Source organism: Patiria miniata, unplaced genomic scaffold (genome assembly GCF_015706575.1).
Source record: "Patiria miniata isolate m_02_andy unplaced genomic scaffold, ASM1570657v1 HiC_scaffold_20, whole genome shotgun sequence".
Classification (NCBI taxonomy): Eukaryota; Metazoa; Echinodermata; class Asteroidea; order Valvatida; family Asterinidae; genus Patiria; species Patiria miniata.
This window is the reverse complement of record NW_024037059.1, coordinates 10,246,775-10,253,199: the sequence shown is the minus strand read 5'-3', so window position 1 is coordinate 10,253,199 and position 6,425 is coordinate 10,246,775. Positions and strand designations below refer to the sequence as shown.

At 38.8% G+C, this 6,425-nt stretch overlaps 1 pseudogene; it reads right to left on the bottom strand.

The window, feature by feature from the left end:
* Window positions 1-2,905: 2,905 nt before the first annotated feature.
* LOC119727367 overlaps window positions 2,906-6,425 on the bottom strand; it is an 11,811-nt pseudogene continuing 8,291 nt past the window's right edge.

The window sequence follows — 6,425 nt, the reverse complement described above, 5'->3', positions numbered from 1 at the left end:
ACAACTAACCTGATGAAGTTTCAGCTCAGCTTCAGCTGTATATTCCACAAAAAAAACAGCATTCTAGGATCTCAGTTTCAAATCAAAAGTTGCTGAATCATGTTTTGAATTGGGCCTGAATTCAGCATCTGAGACGCGTTCTTACTGAGCCGATTGCAGCTATACGCGATGTTGCGCACTGATCCGACGAATTTTAGCAAACGCGCGCGCATGTGTGTGCGTCGTGCCAATGCTTGCGCACGCTTCGCCGAATAACAAAACGAACTACTAATTTAAATTTTCCTACGGTGCATCTTAAGACGCACCATTGGAAAGGCCTTCTTTTGTTTATCACTTCGAAATGACAGCTTTCCAGAAAGAATAATTTCACAGGGAGTTTAGTCCCCTTACTATCTTTCAATCAAGTATGTATTTCAACAATAATTACGCCAGTTACTTTTTGGATGGCTGCAAATGATGGACTATAGCTTTAAACTTGGTGGGCTGGGGGGGGGGGCACAAACTGCACCCCCTCCTGAACCCTTGTCAATGGTCTCACTCATTAAGCCGTCAATTCACATTCTATGTGGCAAAGCATGCAACAAATATAATGCCAAAAGAGTCCACTCTTTATCAGAAAAAAAGATCCACTCCTCACAAAATGTTGACTTCAAATTCAAGTAAGTCTTGGGCCAAGGGAATAGTGATCCATGGTGGATCGTGCACTGTCACTAATGTTTCACGATTAGAGCAGCTCACCTGCTCTCACTAGCATCTGGGGAATCCTGCAGTAGCGGTTTAACTTACTTTTTCCCTAGGCTTTCTGAGGTAACCAATTAGTGATTGCAAAATGATAGCCGTTGATGGGCTGATGAACGTCGAGCTGGCACTGATGGTTGCTGAGCGCTAAGCCTTTTTAAAATTATAGTTGTCATGCAACGGTTTTAAACATATGCGCAGCATATAATTATACACACTATGCAGAATTCAACTGTGAATTGTGACGATCAAATTTCATAAGACAGCCACATGCCATTGCTGCAAGATTCCCAAGATGTTAGTGAGAGAACATTACATTATCAAAAACAGTGTGCGAGGGCGCTTTACAACAATCACATTGATGCTCTCCAACGAACAATCACTATCGATAACTGACGTCTTGGGCCAAGACTAGCTTCAAGAATGCTTTAAGCTACATAGGATCTTTAGTATGTTGTGCATTTTATCACTTTTCAGCGGTAATTGCTCCAAGTTTTGTGTAGTGTGCATAACAACTGACCCTGAAGATAGACCCTAATACATTTTGAGAAAACAATGCAGTATATTTTTGGTCTTGTAAGTGGATTTCGTTGTTACAGCGTTGGTTTTATATTTTGAATTGTACCCTCTCCTTTACTATCCCTAAATTCAGCACTAAGGACATAAAGAACCGAAGTGCGCTGCGTATTCTGTTCCACGCGCGCACAGCTTAAGTGTGTAAAGACATCAGCATGTGAACCATAGTGATCCAGAACAATGACAGCTGACGTCACACTTCTGTACTGTCAGGGATGTGATTGGTCTGTGACAAAAAAACTGGAAAATGTTATGCATGAAGTGCAAACTCTGGCGAGCGCGAAGCCATTACGATGTCGGGTACGGGGCCCGCTTAAGGGCCCCGAACATTTTTTGATTTTAAATGCTCTGGGGTGCAATCTGAAGCGATTAGTGGGCACTTTCCTCTGAAATTTTGGAGCAGAACTTGTTTTAATTTTTAAGAAGAATTTTCCTTCATTTGTTAAAATGTACTCTTGTTCTTATAAAGTTTCTTCTGTACTCAAATTTGAGAACCATGCATTTTCATGTTACCTCGCCGTATTTGCCATGCTTTGGTGTGCTTTGGGTGTTTCACATGGGATACGACTCGAGCTATTTCTATCCACTCGACGCGTAGTTGATAATGTCGTTGCAAACATTGCAAAAAAACTTTGCCAGCGCCAGGTTGCTATTTTATCGAGACACTCTTGAAATTCATGCTGATGCCCGTCAATAACAACATAGTCCCGAAACCATTCCTACCGGAACTTTTTTTTTACTTCTTTATCAAGCTCTCGCAGTCGCACTGATAAATCTCCTTGCGACAGTATCGACTTGTTGGGCGCAGCCATGATGGAAGCATACGTACACAAACACTCCGAGCCGATGCACGTAAAACAACGCAACAACGTGCATAATCCACATTGTACCGTACTGTATGCCATTGCGCAATAGAGTACAGTACTCTATTGTACTCTTTCAACTTGTTAGTGTACATGGATGTGGCGTCATGGCCCCAGTGGATGGGTTATCTTTGCAGTAATTAATCAATATCGTCAAAGTGTAAACCCCTTCAATTGTTTTTTTTTCCCAAGCGATACCATTTCTGGTATAATAGATAATGATGAAGAGGTTGGTTCAGCGGTCGTCAGACTAAGGTTCATTCCTACGTGGACCAGTCATTTTACCGTATGGTACTAGTTGAGCAAGGTTTGTCATGTTAAATTTGTTGGTTTGTTTGGATCATGGATCGACCAATCAGAATCGAGGATACAAGTTTTCTTGAAGATAATTACATTTATTGATGCAGTATCTCACATGCACTTCTTGCATTGATCTTGATTGGTCTGACTAGCGATGCTGAACCAATTCAAACAAGGTGAGGTACGTACATGCATATGTTTTAAGAATGCATTTTGCACAGGAAGAATAATTCCCAAAATCTAATCAAACTTGTTCATCTTGTTTCATCATTTGTCGTTCTTATAAATTGTATGCAATTTGTCAATTTTTCCATGTATTAAAAAAGGAATTCTTCGTCTCCGTGTGTTCTGTATTGTTTGAAATGTTAAGTCTTGTACATGTACATATATGTAAATCAATTTAAGTAATGACACTCTTGCAGACATAATGTCCATCAATGAGTGAGGATCTCAACACACTGATTTTATTTGTTTGCATACCATCTTAAACCAAGTAAAAGAACATGCATAGTGTGTCAATCTCTGCACACACCGTGGGTGTACACGAAAAATGCCCAGGGAAAAGCCACACCTGACCACCGTGTACCATTGATTTCATTTCGAATCTAGTACAACTCTCTGCCGACCTGGTATCAAAAATGCTCCATTTCCACTGATCTGCCAAGTAGTTTGTTTGTTTTTTGTTTTTTTTCTGAATCTAAGAACATATTACCACCCACTAGTCTTGGTTCTGAGAACCTTTTGCAGACCGCAGTATTGCAGCATTATGATGCTATATTTTATTGCTATTTTTTTAAAGTTACAACAAACAGTACACTATGCATTATTAGTAGGTTATTTTGTCGCAAAAATGAACAGTTAATAATATTCTGCTGTCCTGACAAATCCACCAACTGCAACAGTAAATATATGTAATTGCAAACATAACTATGACTACACAAAACAGATGAAGTGAGTAAAGTTTGACATTAAGGGCTATCACACACTTTTTTGAACCCTGAATGTCGGATCTACATATAAACATGAACAAGGTAACCCCAACTATTCTATGAAATGTCTTAAAAAAAAATTATACAAGAGGAATTGGACCAAATATGATTATGGTAAATTTAGGTCCTAGTTTTGAAAAGCAATCCCCTCAAAATGATTGTCTTTATTATCTGGTTTGTTAGTGTGACGTCACTTCAGTTTGAACTACGCCCACTGCACATTAAGTAGCATTGGAACCATTGGACCGGAAGTTGACGCAACGTGAATGTTTATCCAATGGGCGCTAGTAATATGCGTGCGTGTGTGATGAAGTCACTTAACCAACTGGACAGGAAGGAATAGAGTTTGCTTATTTACATAGTTTTATCTTCATATCATGCAACTTAATATTAGGATTAAATAACGAACTCAAAAACATAGCTTATTTTATACCTATATTGTTTCACACAATATTCTTTGTATTGTTGTGCTGATAAATATTAATAAAATCTAAAGCTGATATTAATACAATTTTGTATCATGGAAATATCATTCCTAATTGTTAATAAATATTTCATGGATGTACATGTATACATGTACTTCACAGTCAGATCAAAATATCTGGTTTATATGCCAACCAATGCGATAAAGCAATGACTTGAAACATCCTGCCCACGTACAACTTTAATCATTTAACCCAAGTTGGCATGTAGTCATACTCAATTTAAAACTATGTTAGACCCAAGTTAGTTAAAAACAGTAAGCTCTGATGCTGCAAATTTCCTGACATCAGTAAATCTACTCTGTAGCTACAGTAACAACACCAGTCTTACCTTCTTTAAAATATATTATCACATTGCATACATGCACACTGCTGTTTATAGCATAATGTTCAGCCACACTGCACTGCAACAAACCAAAACAACCAAAACAAGTCTTGTCACAATAAAATCCATCAACACTTACTGTACATTTGAGTGTATTTGAAAACTGGTCATTTGTGCACAGCAAATTCCATTTGTAAGGTAAAAGAAAAATTGTATTATCTGTTCCTGACTATGTAGACCAGGTACAGCAGTTAATGTTTCTGGGGCTAATTTTTTTTTTTTACACTCTAACGCCACTGGACATTCCTTTGAAAAAAACACCTTTTTTTAAAATCCCTCAATGTTGCAAAACTAATAGGCCATTTATAGGCCATTTATGACTTGCCATGTACCTTGTCTTCTTCATCAGGTTTGGAGATATGGGTTTATGTACAATCTGAATACAATTGATTGTGTATACTTTGGATCCTATGTGTGCTGTGTCTCCCCTACATGGTTGCTACAAAGCAACCTCTAGTTGACCAATGGTTCTTGATTAGACTTGCTCCTGTTTGACAATGCCCAGCACCCCCATCAAACATATCATGATTCTTTACTGTCAGATTTAGTCTGTTTTCTTGCTTTCCAAAGCCTTGCGTTTGCCCTTCAGATCATCTGGGATGGTTTGAGACAGGGGCACAATACCAAGAAGTAGGATGTGGCGCGAGTAATTCTTGCTCTCACGGAAGAGATTGTCGGTTCCATGCAGACGATCCAGAAATACCAAGGTGCCAAAACAGTTGGTAAACCTGCCGTAAGAAATCCAATCAATCAGTTATCTGTGTTTCCTTTATGGAATAACGGACTACCCTAGTGGTACCCAAGTATAGAACTTCACACTGCATGTATGGGTATCATTTCTCAACACTAAAGTCCAGGGTATTCTTGCCAAGAGTCGTCTCGCATGGGAATCCTCCAAAATACACCAATGAGCTGGAGTCTAAGGCAATTACAAGTGCATAAAGTTATCAAGCTTTGTACACGTTATACAATTCAATACTTGGTAACAATACCCAATATTGCATTGCCACATGTAACATGTACAAAGCTTGAGCATGGTGTTACTTTACATGTTAATAATATACACTCACCAATGTATTTTTATAAACTCTGTATACTCAGTGTTGTCCCAAGTGATTGTGCAAAGAAAATCACTCAGTGGGACGCGAACCCATGACCTCCTGCTTACTAGCGCACAATTAACCTATTGCATCAACGCAGCTTGTAAAATATTGTCGAATAACATGATGTGTACGCAAAACGTGCAAAATCTGAGACAAGCCAAACTTCCAATGGGGTTTGTCTAAGGGGCATGGCTAACTCGCAAACGGCCATAGATCAATTACTCTGGAAAATACTTGAGTATACAGTGTTTATATAAAATATGTACACCGGTGAAGGGCAAAACCCAATATTGAATTTACATACCCCGATGCAAATTCCATCTTATTAATAATTAATATATTTTAAGTTATCCTTCAAGCGTGAGTGGAACACGGAATAATGTAGTGCGTCTGTGTCTGTGAAACCTTTTCATAACTGTTTCTACAGCAGTTTTCCCCCTCTTGCCTTCAAATTAAATTTTTGAACTGTCACGAAAATACCTTAAGGCCTAAACTGATTTCGAGATAATATACAAGGTAATTCCCGAATCACGATATAAGATGACCCTTAGATGTATGGAACGCCAAAGAGGCATTTAATGTGATCATCGAATCGGTGATGGACTTTTGCAATCGGTGATGCATATTCACGATCGGTAATGGACTTTCGCGATCGGTGATGGACTTTTACTGGTGATGCATATTCACGATCGGTGAGAGCCACACTTGCAATGGGGTTGTCTAAGGGGCATGGCTAACTCGCAAACGGCCATAGATCAATTACTCTGGAAAATACTTGAGTATACAGTGTTTATATAAAATATGTACACCGGTGAAGGGCAAAACCTAATATTGAATTTACATTACCCCGATGCAAATTCCATCTTATTAATAATTAATATATTTTAAGTTATCCTTCAAGCGTGAGTGGAACACGGAATAATGTAGTGCGTCTGTGTCCCGGCTGAGTGGTATGTGGGATTATAACACCTCACCCACAGATTCTGTGT